We start from the raw sequence: 19,182 nt of genomic DNA, 5'->3' as shown, positions 1-19,182 counted from the left end.
TTCTAGCTGCAGCATATCAGTCTCTTAAACATGCCTCCCAGAATTTTGATCTACTGAATTAAATCTATAGATGATAAGTTTTGGGAGAACTGATATCCTAAGAATATAATTTTCAAAAACTGAATTTCTGGTGTGTATATGTGTGTCTATTTGTGTGTGTGTGTTTTGTAGATTCATTGAATGTCCTATATGTCATAATCATGTTGTCTGCAAATAAATATTTTACCATTTACTTTACATAGGGCTTACATTTCTTGTATTTTCATGCCACAGTACAATACTGAATAGAAATTTGAGAGCCTGTGAAAGAGACCTTGAGCCCACAAGAAGATAGACTGATGGCCAGCGATCCCTCCACTGCTTCAATTCCCCCACACTGTCTTGTTTCACCAACTATGTTACTGTAACAAAATGAATGACTCTGAGACAGAACCGTCCAGCTATATTCATGAATTCTTGATTCAGAGAAATTATGAAAGATAACAAAATGCTGTTGTTTGAAGAGTTTAAGTTTTGAGATGATTTGTTACTCACTAATAGAGTGGGAAAAATAATGTCTTAACAAATATTTAAAATTTTTGGTATAGATTCTGGAGTCAAGAGACAGACAAAATTAGGAATGGTATTGAGATACTCAAAATTAAATAATAAAGCTTCTCAAAAAGAGACAGAAAATAACCCTGAAATTTTCCGTGAGATCATGAAGGAATGCATGGAAAATGTGAAAGCTGGTAGACCTAAATAGCACTGGAAATTTGACAACACTGTCAACTGTAGTAAAAGCAGAAATTAGAAAAAGCTATCAAATTTGATGATGTGGCTAAGAATATTTCTAGGCAGAATATCAAAATCTCCACAGTAGCCTCTTCTTGCTCCATAGAAAAAATTCAAGAGCAAAAAATGAACTAAAGAATAAACTTTTATTTATTTATTTATTTTGGCTGTGCCTTCGGCATGTGGAAGTTCTTGGGTCAGGGATTGAACCCCTACCATACCAGTGACCCAAGCTGCTGCCGAAAGCAACAGATCCTTAACGTGATGTTCCACAAGAGAATTCCAAGAATAAACTTTCCAATTAAAAAATTCTTAATTTCCTGTATTTTAAAATAAAACTGTTTTCAATCCTATATCTACATCTTAAAAAACAAATGGACAATAAGAAAGACAACCACAAAACATTCTCACATTAGTAAGTGCTTTGGCGGAAACTTTAAATCCAGTTTGTGCCTGTAAGATCCTTCATTAAGTCCTTATAGAGAATTGAAGTAGAGTTATTAAAAATCCTTTTCCAAATAGAGAAAAGATCTTCCAAGCATCTAACAAATACCTTACATACCCTATATGTTAAACCACTGGTACTTATAAGAGCCTAACTGTTGTTGTCCTACAGCAGACTCTTAGCCCAAAGTGGAGAGGAGCTTATCTGAAGATACTTGTTGTATGTGCATTTTTCTAATAGAGTGGTTTATATATCAACACTTAAGAAATCCACATAATTTTTAAAGGATTATACCAACTTAGACTGAAAATGGCAAGAAGAGTGAAAAATGAAAAAAGGACTTTGGTTCCTTAAAATATTTACTATATGAAGGAAGCAAGCTGAGAAAAGTGCATGGGTACAAACACTGCCTGCTTTCTACAAGAAATGATAATTCAGAGGGCAAAACAAATAGCCAAAAATGCAGAGCCAAGAGTCCTCAAAAATAACCATATGAAGGAACTGGCACATGTTTCCAGTAGGATTTTAGAACTGGTGTGGATATGTGTTTCCTCTATGCTCTTTTCTTCCTTCTTTTGTGAACAGGTGAATGTATGGTGGATTTTCTATTTCTGTCTTACAGTTATATATTGAAGGTGGTACTAAAAGGTGTGTAATTTGTCTCATTAATTCACATGTCTTAAGATTTAGAGGAATAATATTGAGTTATATACCCAAGGAGATTCACCTGAGGGTACTCATTTGAATCATAACGTGATTTAGCTATGGAGCCCCCAAACCTCAAATTGATGCTATAATAAGAAAATACTCAGGAGTCTTAGAATACGGTGTGAGTATATTTTCATGTAAGATGATGTCATTCTGAGAAGACAGACCAGCAGATTATATATTTTAACATGACCATAGATATATTTCTTCTTATATGGCGACTTGGGCATTTTTCCCTTCAGGTGATAGTGTTTATATTTTATATCCCCTGACCTTGATTCTGGGAAGACTGGAGCCTATAGTGGAAGTGACTTTATAGTGGAAGTGCTTGTCTGAAGTAGGTAATAACAATGATGCAACTTCTCTCTGGCAGCCTAGAACAATCATGCTGGAACTTTATGCTGTTTTCTAAGCCAACTGATTATACCAAGGCTTCCCTCTTGTAAGGACACCCAGGCTAGTTCAGACAGAGAGGTTACATGGAGAGACCTAAGTAAGACTATATGAAGAGAAAGAGATGCAGTCATTCCCTAGGTTCTTCAACGCACCTCCACCCTAGCCCCACTATTTCATCTCCAATCTCTGTCTGACTGTGACCACATGAGTTGTCCCAAACCAGTACCACAAATCAAGTCCTTCTTGAATTCTTAAAACTGGGAGATAATAAATATTTGCCGTTATTTTTAAAGCGCTAGATTTGGGTAATTATATAGATTTAGATAACAAACATTTTAACCAGTAAGATTTTTATTTCAGATATTTTGTTGTTATTTCTTCAAGTCAAATAAAACTTGAAGAAATAAAAACTATTTCTCTCATTATGTTCATGTTATTCATTGTATCCCTGAGTATGTTTATAAGAGCTATTTTAATATCTTTTGACCTCTTTCCACTGTTTATGCAACAGTTTCTACGGACTGATTTTTCTCCTGGTTATGAGTCAGATTTTAACACTTTTCTGTAAAATTACTTCTTACTGGGTATCAGATATTGCAAGTTTTATTTCTGAGGGTTGCTTCTTTGTCTTTGGAAGACTGTTAAATTTTTTTTGGCCAGTAGTTAATTTATGTGTAGATTAATTTGTTAACCTTCAGAGGTCTCTCTTGAATACCCAGATGTTTTATAATTTCTACACACTCTGGAAAGTGAGATTTTAAACACCTCTTATCCATACATGTAACCACACAGGAATTATTCAGCACCACTCACTCCACCCTAGAAGTGGTTTTCTACTCAGGCCCTAATAGTTTCACTCTATCCATCTCATGACTATATTTTCAAAGAAAGCTTTATGAAGATTTACAGAACTCTTACACTTAGCTCCCTTCTACCCTGAACATTGCACCTCAAATTCTAGTCCCCTTTCTATGTGTAAAAATAAAGGTTGCTATGATCTGTTTCTTCTACGCCTTCCTGAATCACAGTTTGTAAGTTGCCTCCAGAAGAAAGGTGAGCTTATTGTAGGACTCAGGTTACTTTGTTTTTTTTTGTTTTCTTTTTCTTAGGCATGACAGTCCTATGATGCCTATTTTCTAATGTCTAAAAATATGTTTAATATTTTTTTCCCTACTTATTCTTTTTGTATTACAGGAAGTCCAGTTATTCCATCAAAGTTGGAAGTGACAGTCTCAAGTCTCCATGATCCTAAATTTAAAAGTATATCTATAGGGAGTTCCTGCAATGGCTCAGAAGATTGCAAACCCAACTAGTATCCATGACGATGTATATTCGATCCCTGGCCTCTCTCTGTGGGTTAAGGATCTAGGATTGCCATTAGCTGTGGTGCAGGTTGCAGACACAGCTCAAATCCTGTGCTGCTGTGGCTGTAAAGTAGGCTGGCAGCTATAGCTCTGATTCTACCCCTAGCCTGGGAACTTCCATATGCCATGGGTATTGCCCTAAAAAAAAAAAAAAAAAAAGTATATCTATAATATTCCTATTTTATTCCTCCATAACATGTCCAAATTTATTTTTGGTAATATATCTTCCAATGTGGTAAATCAGTCTGGACTTCCTTTTCATCTCTCTAGTGTTTTCTTCAAAGTCTACATTATTCAATTTTAGTGTTTCTATTTTATTCTTGGCATTTCCAAGAACTGTAAAGTCCCCTTGTTATTTTATATATTCTCTTTCTTTTTATTTACAAGTTTTAATCATAGAGTTATCATCATATTTAAACTTTCAGCTATTTTCTCATTATTTGTGTTGTCTTGTATTAGGAGATTATCATGTTATTTGTAATTTTTTGCCATGGATATAAAAACATAAATTTCTTCCATGAAAATCTCAGTTATAAATGTGTCATAGATTAAGCAGTTGTCCTTATAGAAGATTTTAAGTTTGTATTAGCCAGAATCAGATGAACTCATTAAAAACCACTTCTACCTTAATTTTTCAATTTGAGTTTAATTTTCTATTCATTTAATTTGGTTTGGGGTCCAATACTTCTACATGTATAATGCCTATTTTTCCAATATCTTTCAAAATAACATTTTTTTCAGTTAAGACTTGGTGGTACTGTTGATTTACTTTTGGCTGTGCATTGTCTGTATCTATGCCAGTAGGGGCAAAGTCGTTATTCCTATTTTTGATGTGATAGCTTATATCAGGGTCTCTCTTTTGTCCAGGCCTTCACACTTATGCAAAAAAAAAAAAAAAAAAATAGACAGGTCTGAATGCCTTAAATGCATTTAAACATAGTTGTTTTAGCCCTAAATAGTATTCCATGTTTAATACATTTAATGAAGTATCTGTGTGTTGGAATCAAGAAGGAAGTCTTGTCACGTGGGTTTAATCTGACATTTTGAGTATCAGTTGTGATGTGAATTTGATACCTCTCCTATTCTTCATCAAATTAATTTGTGTTCTGAATTCTGCTGGATAATCATCCAAATATAATTTTATTTGTTTATGTGGGTAATTTGATATTTAATACTATTAATATATTAAAAGATACACAAGTTAATGATCTTGGAATTGCTCTATTAAAATATTTTAATCTTTTACTATATACCAGGAATGATCCTCAGTATTTACATTTATTAAATTATTTAAATGCCCTCATATATTTCTAGAAAATTGTATAAATTCTTTAAGATTTTCAAAATTCTTAAAAGAAATGACATTTAAAGTATTGACTATAATATATATGGATAATATAATATGATTTATGAATTTTATTTCAAAATAACATGGTAAAATTTGGTAGAGTGTAGATTTAAAAAGATTGGCCATGAGTCGAAATTTTTTGAGCCTGGAAATGGGTTACATGGGGGTTTATTTTACTATTCTCTGTACCTTTTTTTTTTTGGTCTTTTGTCCTTTTAGGGCCACACCTGTGGCATGGAGGTTCCCAGGCTATGGGTCTAATCGGAGCTGTAGCTGCCGGTCTACACTAAAGCCACAGCAATGCCAGATCTGAGCCGTGTCTGTGATCAATACCACAGCTCATGGCAACACTGGATCCTTAACCCACTGAGTGAGGCCAGGGATCAAACCCGCAACCTCATTGTTCCTAGTTGAATTTGTTTCCACTGAACCACCATGGGAAATCCTCCTGTTCTGTCAGGAGACGTGTTTCTACAATATTTTCTTAGTCTCTTTGCTTCTATTTTCTATGCTGAAAACTCCATCTTGTCCTGCTTTACATTACGCCATACTCCTGCTTGAAAAACAGTTACAGTGCTGGTAAATAACTTAAGCTTAAGAACAAAGACCAAAAGGCATAAGTTATTCATGTGGTCAGCTGAATGAGGACATAATGCATTGGTCTAAGCATGCCAGACCTGTGCAGATTGCTGTGCCATTTGTGCAGCATGGTATGCCCTGTTAAAATAAGAGAAAGAGGAACTTCATGGTACCAAGTGTTTATGAGAGGTTGTTAGCAGAATATGCATCAGCAAGTAGAAGGAGGTGCAAACCTAGCCACTCCTGGTTGCTGCAGATAGGCATGCCACTTGTGGAAGCACAATGATTATCCTCTAGATGCTAAGTATAGACAGCTAATGCCAAGCTTCCTCAAATGCTAAAGATCGTTAAATACCTAAAAGTCAGAATAAAAGCTTAACCATCTACCAGCTATGTGACTTTTAAAATAATAAAAGAACTTTTAAAATAATAAAAAAAAACCTATATCCTGCACCTACAACCCCCTCCTCACTTGATGTAATCCTAAAGAGCACAATAAAAGCAGTGTGGTTTCTTGAGTCAGTACTCTTGGTCCCCGAGACCTTGAGTCCCCTGGTTCCCACCTTTAATTAAGATAAATGTCTCTGTGTCTTGTTTTATAATAACTTTTTCTTAAGTTTCACAGTACCCGTTCTTCAGTCCTCACCTGCTGAGCTGGACTTGGCACTATTCTCTGCACTTTTTAAATGATAAAAATTTTTCATTAGAAAAATGTTTGAAAAATAAATATTACAAACCAGGATACGTGAGATTTATCCCAGTGATATGAGGCTGGTTAAAAATCTACAAATCAATAAATGAGATACACCACATTAATAAATTGAAAAAAAGGAGTTTCCGTCGTGGCGCACTGGTTAACGAATCCGACTAGGAACCATGAGGTTGCGGGTTTGGCCCCTGCCCTTGCTCAGTGGGTTAAGGATCTGGCGTTGCCGTGAGCTGTGGTGTAGGTTGCAGATGCAGCTCTGATCCCACGTTGCTGTGGCTCTGGCGTAGGCCAGTGGCTACAGCTCCGATTCGTCCCCTAGCCTGGGAACCTCCATATGCCACGGGAGTGGCCCAAAGAAATAGCAAAAAAAAAAAAAAAAAAAAAAAAAAATTGAAAAAAAAATGACTATTTCAATTAATACAGCAAAAGCTTTTGACAAAATCAACATGCATTTATGATTAAAAAAAAAAAAAGCCACAAAGTGGTTTAAGAGGGAATAACTCAACATAAAGGCCATACATGACAAGCTCACAGCTAACATCATACTTAATGGTAAAAAGCTGAAAGTATTTCTTCTAAGATCAGGAACAAAACAAAAACACTCACTCTCACCGTTTTTATTCAACATAATATTGGAAGTCCTAGCCACAGAAGCAGGCAAGATAAATAAATAAAATGAACTGAAATTGGAAAACAGGTAGAACTGTTACTATTTGCAGATGACATGAAACTATACATAGAAAATCCTAAAGAAGGTACTGGAAAACTAATATACCTCAACAATGAATTCAGTAAAGTTGCAAAATACAAAACTACTATACAGATATATGTTCCATTTATACACAATAACAACAAACTTCTAGAAAAATAAATGAAGATAACAATCCCATTTAAAATCACATCAAAAAGAATAAAATACTTTGGAATAAATTTAACTAAGAAGATAAAAGACATACTTGGAAAACTGATGAAAGAATTTGAATATGATGTAAACACATGGAAAGATATACATTGTTCATAAACTACAGACTCAGTGCAATCCCTATCAAAAGATTAGTGACATTTTTCAAGGAACTAGAACAAATAATTATAAAATGTGAATGGAAACATAAAAGACCCTAAATAGACAAAATAATCTTGAGAAAGATGAACAAACCTGGAGGTATAATTCTCCCTGATTTAAAAATATATTATTAAGCCACAGTCATCAAAACAGTATGACAATGACATAAAAACAGAAACAGAGATCAAAGGAACAGAATAGAAACCCCAGAAATGAACCCACACTTACATGGACATTTAATCTGTGATGAAAGAGGTCCAATTATACAATGGGGAAAAGACAGTCTTTTCAATAAATAATACTAGGAAAATTGGAGAGCTACTTGTAAGAGAATCAAACTAGACTACTCTCTTACATCATGCATAAGATAAACTCAAAATTAATTAAAGACCTAAGTGTAAGACCATAAAGTTTCTAGAAGTAAACATAGGCAATATGCATTTTGTCATCAGTCTTAATATTCATTCTTTTTGGATATGTATCTCCAAGCAATGAAAATAAAAACAAAAATATACAAATGGAACTACAAACTAAAAGTCATTTCACAGTGGGGAAACTTGCAACACCATGAAAAGGCAAATCACTGAATGGGAGAACTTATTTGCAAATAATATCCCCAATAAGAGGTAAATATCCAAAATATACAAAGAACTCATACAACTCAACAGTAAAAAACAAAAAACAAACAAACAAACAAACACCAAACCAAATAACCTGGTTAAAAAAATGGTCAGAAGATCTGAATAGACATTTTTCCAAAGAAGCCACACAGATGGCCAACAGGCACATAAAAAGATGCTCAACATAACTATGAGGGAAATGCAAATCAAAACCAAACTGAGGTATCATTTCACCCCTGTTGGAATGGCTATTATCAAAAAGACAAAAAATAACAAGTATTAGTGAGGATGTGAAGTTAGAAAACACTTGTGCATGATTGATAATGTAAATTGATGCACCTAATATGGAAAATAGAATGAAGATTCCTCAAAAAATTAAGATCGAAACTGTCATATGACCCAACAAGTCCACTCCTGGGTATGTAGGCAAAAATTACAAAAACACTAATGAGAAAAGATATATAAACTTCTGTGTTCATTGCAGAATGATTTACAATGAACCCAAGTGAATAGATAAATAAGATGTGATATTTATATGTAGTATATATTTATATACACACACAAAATGAAATAATATTCAGTCATAAAAAAGAATATAATCATGCCATTTGTGGCAACATGGATCAACCTGAGGGTATTATGCTAAACAAAATAAGTAAGAAACAGAAAAATACTGTATGATTTCACTTACATTTAACCATGAACACACATACAAACATAACAAAACACAAACAGTTATAGGTACAGAGAACAAAAAGTGTTGCCAGAGGGGAAGGGTCATAAGAGAAGGAAAGAAATAAATGAGGGAGATTAAGAAGTACAGACTTCCAGTCATAAAATGAATGAGCCACTTACATGAAATGTACACTGTGAGGAATATAGTCAATAACTATGCAATATCTTTTTCTGGTGACACATTATAACTAGACTTGTCCTGGTAATCATTTTGAATGTATAAAAAACACATCAAACTGCTATGACTGTGACAGGAACCAATATAGTAGTAGGTCAATTATACTTTGAAAACATACAAATAAACTCATAGAAAAATTAGATCATCTATCAAACATTTAGAGAAGAGCTAACACCTATCCTTCTGAAACTATTGCAAAAAATTGCATAGGAAGGGATGCTCCCAAACTCATTCTATGAGGCCACCATCACCCTGATGCCAAAACCAGACAAAGATACCAAAAAAAAAGAAAACTACAGGCCAATTTCACTGAGGAACATCGATGCAAAAATCCTCAACAAAATACCAGCAAACCGCATCCAACAGTACATTAAAAGGATTGTACATCAGGATCAAGTGGGATTTATCCCAGGGATGCAAGGGTTCTTCAATATCCACAAATCCAGCAGTGTGATACACCACATTAACAAACTGAAGAATAAAAACCATACGTTCTTCTCAATAGATGCGGAAAAAGCCTTTGACAAAATCCAACACCCATTTCTGATAAAAACCCTTCAGAAAGTGGGCACATCAGGAACCTACCTCAACATGATAAAGCCCATATATGACAAACCCACAGCGAACATCATTCTCAATGGTGAAAGGCTGAAAGAATTCCCACTGAGATCAGGAACAAAACAAGGATGTCCACTCTCACCACTACTCTTCAACATAGTTTTGGAAGTCCTAGCCACTGCAATCAGAGAAGAAAAAGAAATAAAAGGAATCCAAATTGGAAAGGAAGAAGTAAAACTATCACTATTTGCAGATGACATGATACTATACTTAGAGAATCCTAAAGACTCTATAAGAAATCTGTTAGAGCTCATCCATGAATTTGTCAAATTTGCAGGATACAAAATTAATACACATAAATTGATGGCATTTCTATACACTAACAATGAAAGAGCAGAAAAAGAAATTAGGGAAGCAATCCCGTTTACCATCGCATCCAAAAATATAAAATACCTAGGAGTAAAACTACCTAAAGAGACAAAAGACCTGTACTCTGAAAACTATAAGACACTGATGAAAGAAATCAAAGATGACACAAATAGATGGAAAGATGTACCATGCTCCTGGATTGGAAGAGTTAATATTATCAAAATGACTATACTACCTAAGCCAATCTACAGATTCACTGCGATCCCTATCAAATCACCAAGGACATTTTTCACAGAATTCGAACAAAATATTTTAAAGTTTGTGTGGAAGTACAAAAGACCCAGAATAGCCAAAGATATCCTGAAAAAGAAAAATGGAGCTGGAGGAATCAGACTCCCTGACTTCAGACTATACCACAAAGCAACAATCCTCACAACCATATGGTACTGGCACAAAGACAGACATATAGATCAGTGGAATATGATAGAAATCCCAGAATTAAACCCATGCACCTACAGCCAACTAATCTATGGCAAAGGAGGCAAGACTATACAATGGAGAAAGGACAGCTTGTTCAATAAGTGGTGCTGAGAAAACTGGACAGCCACATGGAAAAGAATGAAATGAGAACACTCCCTAACACCATACACAAAAATAAACTCCAAATGGTTTAAAGGCCTAGATATAAGACCAGACACTATCAAACTCTTAGAGGAAAACATAGGCCAAACACTCTCTGACATAAACAACAGCAATATCTTCTCAGACCCACCTCTTAGAGTAATGACACTAAAAACAAAAATAAACAAATGGGACCTAATCAAACTTCAAAGTTTCTGCACAGCAAAGGAAACCCTAAACAAAATGCAAAGACAACCTACAGAATGGGAGAAAATCTTTGCAAGTGAATCAAGTGACAAGGGATTAATCTCCAAAATTTATAAACACCTTCTGCAGCTCCATACCAAAAAAATAAACAATCCCATCAAGAAATGGGCAGAAGATGTAAACAGACAATTCTCCAAAGAGGACATACAGATGGCCAAAAAACACATGAAAAGATGTTCAACATCATGCATTATTAGAGCAATGCAAATCAAAATCCCAATGAGGTACCACCTTACATCAGCCAGAATGCCCATCATAAAAATGTCCACAAACAGTAAGTGCTGGAGAGGGTGTGGAGAAAAAGGAACCCTAGTACACTGTTTATGGGATTGTAAATGGGTGCAACCACTGTGGAAAACAGTATGGAGATGCCTCAGAAAACTAAACACAGAACTACTATTTGATCCAGCAATCCCACTCCTGGGCATCTACCCAGAGAAAATCACAACTCGCAAAGACACATGTACTCCAATGTTCATTGCATCACTATTTACAATAGCCAAGACATGGAAACAACCTAAATGTCCATCGACAGAGGAGTGGATCCAGAAGAAGTGGTACATATACACAATGGAATATTACTCAGCCATTAAAAAGAAAGAAATACCGGCATTTTTAGCAACATGGATGGATCTAGAAATTATCCTGCTAAGTGAAGTCAGCCATACAATAAGACACCAACATCAAATGCTTTCACTGACATGTGGAATCTGAAAAAAGGACAGATGGAACTTCTTTGCAGAACAAATGCTGACTCACAGACATTGAAAAAGTTATGGTCCCCAGAGGAGACAGTTTGGGGGGGTGAGGAGATGTGCTTGGGCTGTGGGATGGAAATCCTGTGAAATTAGATTGTTATGGTCATTAAAAAAATAAAATAATAAAATAAAAAATTTTAAAAAACTAGATCAGATTTGTGATTATTAGAGGCAGAGCTATGAATAGAGGGAGAATTGACCTAAGAGAGTCAAAAGGTACAAACCTTTAGTTAAAAGGTAATTAAGTACTACATGTGCAGCATTATACAGCATGATAAATACAACATTGCTCTATGTTTTGTATAGAAGTGGTTAAGAGAGAAAAGCCTATTTTATTCTTATCACAAGAAAAACATTTTTTACTGTTTCTCATTTTTGTATCTATATGAGATGATGGATATTCATTTAAACTTAATATGAAATTAATTCATGATCTATTTAGGTTAAATCATTATGCTATATACCCTAAATATATACAGTGATGTATGTCAATTATATCTCAATACACCTGGAGAAAAATAAAAAAATAAATATTCAAATAATTTTTTCAAATTTTTGAGAAATCATAAAATTATGGTATCCCCATAAACTCCTTTATGACAGCTAAAGATACATATTTTGTATTTCAAAGTTTAAACTCAATATATTTATTGTTAAATTTGTAACATTTAGAGCAGAACATTTCAAAGTTACATCTACACATAAAGCAAATCGGCTGAAAGCTAATTAACCTTAAGAAGGAGCCACATCGCACAAGGGGACTTGTTATCATTCCACTTATTGTTAATAACACACTCACAAATGAGCAATGTTCTAAATGAAGCTTAATTTGAAGACAAAACAGCAAGTTTCTCAGGCCTCTTTTTGTCATTTGTAGTGAGTTTTCAATGTGAAATTTGAAAGAATGCAATGAATACTTTATTGTTGGAAACTAATTTTCATTAGGAATATATACTTTGTGAATGAAACAATTTAGAAAGATAATTTGGGTGAAGAAAAGGTATACGGGATACACATGAACACTTTCTCAAATGAATGCAGCTAGGACTAAATCCAGATTACACTAATATTGAAAACATAATGTCATTTGATACTTCTGAATGCCTTTTGGCATGCAGTACAAGGACCACAGCTGGGGCTTTTAGCTTCTGATTGATATATTTAATGAAGCCATTCTTATGTATTGTTAGTTGTCCTTTTTAAAACAAAAGTGCTTTTCCTGAATAGATTATAAGTTTGATATTTCTCAACTTCTTAAATCAATTATTTTCTAGGCAGTATCAATCAAGCAGAAAGGTAGCATTATTGCAGCATTATATATTAACCTTCTATAGCCTCATTTTTAACCAGGAAGAAAGCCTATTTTATTCTTACTCTCCTAACAGTCACTAGCTTGACTTGAGAGTAAGCTAAACCAGAGTTAAAAGAATCCTGCCTACTCTAAAGCAGGCTGTTGCACCCAGGGACATTTTTATGCCCCTTGTGGTTGAAGGTACTTTTAATCCACTGTGGAACCAGCTTGAGTTATTGAAGACAACCGTAGACCTTAGCTATTGTTAAGATCTGTTCAGGTCTGTTCCTCAAAATGTCTGGTGCAATCTAAAGAACATGAAGTCTTTCTTTTCTTTGATAGAGTATATTTCTACTACATAAAACACGTTTCTGTGTACTGAGATTTCTCCTACATATATGTCTCATTAGTCACTATACCTTGTCCACAAATGATCCTTTTTCTAAGAGAAGAGGAGGAAGTGTCTTTATCTTTCTTTTAATAATAAATTTATCAACTTGCATTTTAGAAACTAATAAACAATAATACACCTTTGGATATTAAAATACCTCTCATCTCTAATTCTAGATAAGATATGGCTTTATTTCCAGAGAGAAATCTCCTGGCCTGAAGGTAATACAATTTTTTTTCCATTTCTTTCTGATAAGAAGCAGTCAGTTCTCTTTGATTTATAGTTCTCATAAATAAGGTAATGTATTTCATGATTAATTTTAGTTCTAAAACATTTGCATATTGAATAAGAAATTCAGAAATGACTGAGAAAATAACTGTGTACCTTTATTTATATTTAATAATAAATATGATTTATTCATTCAACACATTTTTATATGGCTCTCATTTTAAATAAATCTCATGAAAATATATTGGCCATTTCATATTAATTTTTTATATGTTAAATTTAAAGGCAATACAGAGCTTTGTTCCTGCCTATATCCCACTTCAAGACCCTACTTCCTACTCCAGACATTGTAAGATCAACCAGGAGAACAAAGAGTTTAAGTTTTGCTTAAATGCAACCTTACTTTGTATGCAGCTGTAGGGCCTATTTTATATACCTTTGCAATTTGTAACGCCTAACAGGAAATTACTGGGACTCATTCACAAACTGCTTGAACTTTAGGCATTAATGCCCTGGGAACTATCCTTGGCTAATGAGGGGAGGGAGACAGTGCATAAAATGCCTCCCTCTTTGTCCCAGGGGCAGACAGATCTGAAGACACTGCCATATAATACAGGTATCTAACATAATATATTATATTGGCTTTTCTTTCTTTTCATGATAGTCCTGTGCCAACTCAAATCATCTCAAAATTTTGCTCCCTAAGATAATATTCCCAATAAACTTTTCTCTCAGGAATATGTTCTTTTTGGGTCTTTCCCTAAGTTCACTTAGGATACTGGTTTTGAAATTCATCTATGTCACAGTATAGAAAACAGCACTCTTTTATGTTGAATGTTATATAGAGATACAATGTTTATCACTATGCAGTTGAAAGACATTTGGGTTGTTTTCAGGTTTTGGTGAATATGAATAAAATCACTATAAAAATGTATATATAGACATTTGTATATGTATATTAAGCATATGTCTTAATTTCTTTTGAATCTAGAATATGCTTTATTAGAATTCTAGCTGCTTTGCCTACTTGCTAGTACTTATTCTTGTCAGGTCTTTTTTTTTTTTTTTTGGCCATTTTTTTGGCCATTTTGGCCATTTTTGGCCATTTGGCCATTATAGTATTTCACTGTGGTATTAATTTGCATTTGCTTAATGACTAACGATATTAAGCATCTTCCATGTTCTTATTTTAAATCCTTCTCTCTTCCATAGCAATTTTCTTTCCATACATTTTATCCATACTTTCTGGGTTATTTTTTTTTCCTTTTTAGTGACTTTTCAGATTTCTTTGTATATTATGATTATTTGTATTTTATTAAATGTTTTCCAATTTTTTTCTGAGATTATGGTTTGCCTTTTATTATTATTATTTTTTAATGCTGTTGGTCAAAGAACAGAAGGCTTTATGTGTTCCATCTAAAAAATAATTATCTCAATATCATACAGATTCTGTCCTATGCTTTCTTCTAGAAAGAATTCTTTGTTTTTATTTTTGTTTTGGGCCACAGCCACAGCATGTGAAATTTCCTCAGCCAGAGATTGAATCCCTGCCACAGCAATGACTCAAGACTCTGCAATGACAACACCAGATCTTTAACCTACTGCAGCACAAGGGACATCCTAGAAAGAAATTTTAAATTTCACTTTTACATTTACACTATTTTCCTTGCACATGAATGTGTAATTGTTCCAACGCTACTAAATCAATGGAGAAAATATTTCTCTACTGAATTACATTTCCAACTTTGTCAAAGGTATTTGGTCATATTCATGTGGATCTATTTTAGTCATTTTTGTCCTGTCCCATTATTGTGTGACAATCATTTCACCAATAACATTCTATATGATTACCATAGTGTGTGTGTGTGTGTGTGTGTGTGTGTGTGTGTGTGTTTTGTCTTTTTGTCTTTTCTAGGGCTGCTCCTGTGGCATGTGGAGGTTCCCAGGCTAGGGGTCTATTCAGAGCTGAGGCTGCTGGCCTATGCCAGAGACACAGCAATGAAGGATCAGAGCTGGGTCTGCAACCTACACCACAGCTCGCAGCAATGACAGATACTTAACTCACTGAGCAAGGCCAGGGATCAAACCCTCAACCTCATGGTTCCTAGTTGGATTCGTTAACCACTGAGGCACGTGGGGATTCTGGATTACTATAGCTTTATACAAAGTCTTGAAATCTGGCAGTGTGAGTCTAACAACTTTGATTTCATTTTTCAAAATTTTTAGGCAATTTTTTTATCTTCTGATTTTCCATTTAAATTTAGAATCAGCATATAAATTTTCGCAAAGATGTAATTAGGTTACAGGGTTTTCTTTGGGGTTGTGTTCAATCTATAGAGCATTTGGAGATGAACTTTCATCTTGATAATTTTCAATATTCCAATTAATGAACATATCTCTCTGTGTACTTAGGTCTTTAATACTTATCAACAATGTGGTATATTTTTTATTTTACAAATTGTGCCCTTTAAGATTTATCTCTTTTTCATATTTTAGTGGTATTATAAATGGTATCCTTTAATTTCAATAACTATTATTTTTAGTATATTTAAAGACAATCGATTTTGGTATGCTGACTTTGTTTTCTGTAAACAAATACAATTGACGCTTGAATAATGTAGGGTTTCAGGGCATCAACTCCCACTGAATTGAAAATTCATGTATAATGGATTACATCAGGTAAAACAGACAAGTAAAATAAATAGAAAAAAACGAATATTCTTCTCATTAAGCTAGAAAGGTCAAAATTCACAAAAATTTTAACATCTAATTTGGTGCAAGAAAATTCTTGTCCTTGAATTTCATTTAAATCATTTTATTTGCTCCTTTCCAATGTTGACAGGGAAAGTATATGAAACTTGACGAAGAAAACTACATGCTTTATTTGATAAGTATAACTTTGTCAAATTGTGTTTCCTACATGTAATCAATTCTTAATGTTAATGAAGAGAATAATTAAAAGAACAAAGTTTATTTCCAAAGCTAGCTGTTTTTTAGCTTAGATAGGCTTAATGTTCATTTTTATAATTTCAGTTTTGCCTTTTTCCACTATTGTATTCAAAATTCATAAAATCCATTCATAGCCTCCCTTCATTTTATTCCCATCTCCACAGTTAAAAAATAGATTTTTTAAAAAATTTACGTTTTAATATACATTGTCATACTTTAAAATATCTTTTAAAACACTGTCATTTCTCTAATTTCTGATAGCCTTTTCTTCTGAATTCACCTGTGTAATGTGTTCCTCTTATGTTCTCTCTAATTAGACCCACAACTACAGCCTTGAGGAAGACAGAATAGTACTATTCTCTATTCTCCTCATCTTACTGAAGTTAAAATGTGTATTGGGAGAGGAGAGATAGGCATGTTTGTGTATTTGGGGAGGAGATATAGAAGTAAGATTTTCTGCCTTATTTTTCAGTGCAATCTCATATCAAGGAGTCACTCAGGAGCAATACAGCAAAGTTTTGAATATTGCATAGTCAGCAATTATGTAAAAGAACCACTCACTAAAGACTCTTATGGTTTTGTATGAAATTTATATGAAACTCCAGAAAACTAGAAAAACCACAGTTTGCTTTCTGGCAGATCAATGATTATTTTAGAAACCAAGGACGGGGGCAGGGATTGACCGCCAAGGAACACAAGGGAGTTTTACATGGTGATGGAAGTGTTCTAAACCTTGACTATTGTGGTAATTAAATGGCTCTTGCCCCCAGTCTGTAGAACTGCATACTTAAAATGAAGAACACAGCTACTTCTGTATCAGTAACTTAAGTATAGAAGTATAGAATTTAACTTATTGCCCTCCACACTTAATCAATTGATTTCTTTCATGCTTTGTCTTTAAATACCTTGGTAACTGGTTAAGGTTAAGCAGGTGGTTAAAAGTGCAAAGCCATGTGTTTTTCTCCCATCTGGCCTGGTACACTAATCACTAGGGCACAGCTGTGTTATTTAGAACATGGAATGAGGTCACATTTCTCCCTAGTGAAGAGTAAATAGCAAATGTACTTTAAAAAGTATTTGGCATTTAATGCTTAATGCTTAAGATTACCTTATGCTAAAAAGATAAAAAAAGGCAAGGCTTGCTACTTTATTACAAAAAAATTTGACCAATTTTTTTTTGGTTAACAAGTTTTCTGTATGTCCAGCCACATGCATTTTAAAATAGGAAAGCATGAGCTCATTAGATGGAGCAATGTAAGTAAAAAGATTTTAAAAGAACATAAAAGAAGCAACATAAACTTAGGTATTTTTTCACTGTTCCTTTTCATTTACAGCCTTGTAATAATGTGAAACAATGATTTTTCCCTCATCTGTTACTATTTTGTGTGTGATAATACTGTTGGTACTTCATAAAAACATTATGGAATGGTATAAATATATAAAAGAAAAAAGTAACCATGGATCCAAGTTTCAACACAATCAATCAATTTTTCTCTTGGTCTCTATCTAATCTCTAACCAAACTGAAAGTAAAATCCTAGATATCAATTAGTCAAATCCTAGATATCAATTATTGCAATCATAGATCCTTCATAATACATGTGTATAAGACACTTTTCAGTATTTTTATCATTCCTAGAGTAATTAAGTGTAATTCTTTCAATGTTATGAAATACACAGTATTCACATTTCCACCATAACTTTACAGTATTTTTAATTTACAATCAGTTTGATAGAATCAGGAAAAAAGTGCATATTGCATTTATTGGTATAGTTTGAATTACTTTTAGTTTATAAGCTTCTCATCTTTTTTGCCTTATAATTTATTTAATAAAGATTGTATAATAATTTGGCACCTTTAGGATTTCACTTATTGTATTCCTTTGTATCATCCAAAGTGGTGTGCACACTACTTTATTTCTTATACAAAAGTAGTAACATTTTAGAAGGCTGATTAATTTTGTTCTATTTTTTTGACAATACTACTTCATAGAAAGAGTTGAGTTTCCCACTCTAACACATCAAGAGGTATATCATGTCAAATTTTCATTCCTATTGTTTTTGTTGGGATGAACCTAACCAGCAAGCTTTCCCTTTTTTTTTTATAAAAATATGAAGTCAAAATGATATCACTACTACTATTTTTACTAAAATCGATAAGTGAAAAAAAATTAAAATATCTTTCTTTTTTTACTGTTATTTTAATTTATTTATATTTTCATGTCTATTTTTATTGTGACAAAAATGCATATAACAGAAAATTACCAATTTAGTCATTTTCAGCATGTAGAAAAATACAGAATGCTTCCTTAATTTATACACCATTCTGGCACAGTATCTATGCTAATCTTCTCTGTATCATTCCAGTTTTAGTCTGTGTGCTACTACAGTGACGCCTTGCATTTCTTCTTATGTTTAGGATAAAAGGTATTTAGGACATATCTGAATATCTACCTTGATTTATATCACAAATACACTGTATCTTAAAATTCTGTTTACGAATATATCTGATGCTATTCAAACATTTTTCATTGCAAATATGTTTCATTGTTTTGTCATTTGTCTAATTGTTGATTATAATGTTTGTCGTGTATTTTTGGGCAAGTTAATTAATGCCATTAATTTTTTTTTTTTTTGTCTTTTTGCTATTTCTTTGGGCCGCTCCCGTGGCATATGGAGGTTCCCAGGCTAGGGGTCCAATCGGAGCTGTAGCCACCGGCCTACGCCAGAGCCACAGCAACGCGGGATCCGAGCCGTGTCTGCAACCTACATCACAGCTCATGGCAACAACGGATCATTAACCCACTGAGCAAGGGCAGGGACCGAACCTGC

The 19,182-nt window shown here is 33.7% G+C and overlaps 1 long non-coding RNA gene and 1 other non-coding gene across 4 annotated transcripts in view; one reads left to right on the top strand and one right to left on the bottom strand.

The window, feature by feature from the left end:
- The window catches only part of LOC110259433 (uncharacterized), a 651,590-nt gene extending 633,823 nt beyond the window's left edge, over positions 1 to 17,767 (top strand). For 2 of the 3 annotated variants that reach the window (XR_014838478.1, XR_014838477.1), the window contains one exon: positions 274 to 3,328. This is a non-coding gene — a long non-coding RNA (uncharacterized LOC110259433). Of the gene's footprint in view, positions 1 to 273; positions 3,329 to 13,350; positions 13,396 to 14,910 lie in introns of those variants that run through there. The other variant, XR_014838479.1, reaches the window with a different exon arrangement.
- An 873-nt stretch (positions 17,768 to 18,640) lies between these two features.
- Positions 18,641 to 18,746, bottom strand: LOC146405664 (U6 spliceosomal RNA). The gene has a single exon (XR_014839297.1). It is a non-coding gene; the product is annotated as a U6 spliceosomal RNA (small nuclear RNA).
- Between the last annotated feature and the right edge of the window lie 436 nt (positions 18,747 to 19,182).

Source organism: Sus scrofa, chromosome 2 (genome assembly GCF_054392235.1).
Source record: "Sus scrofa isolate SSC_HxYL_T2T_F1_AM1 chromosome 2, Sscrofa_HxYL_maternal_Yorkshire_Landrace_v2.0, whole genome shotgun sequence".
Lineage (NCBI taxonomy): Eukaryota > Metazoa > Chordata > Mammalia > Artiodactyla > Suidae > Sus > Sus scrofa.
Note: the sequence above shows the minus strand (reverse complement) of the source record. Positions and strands in the feature narration are given on the sequence as shown.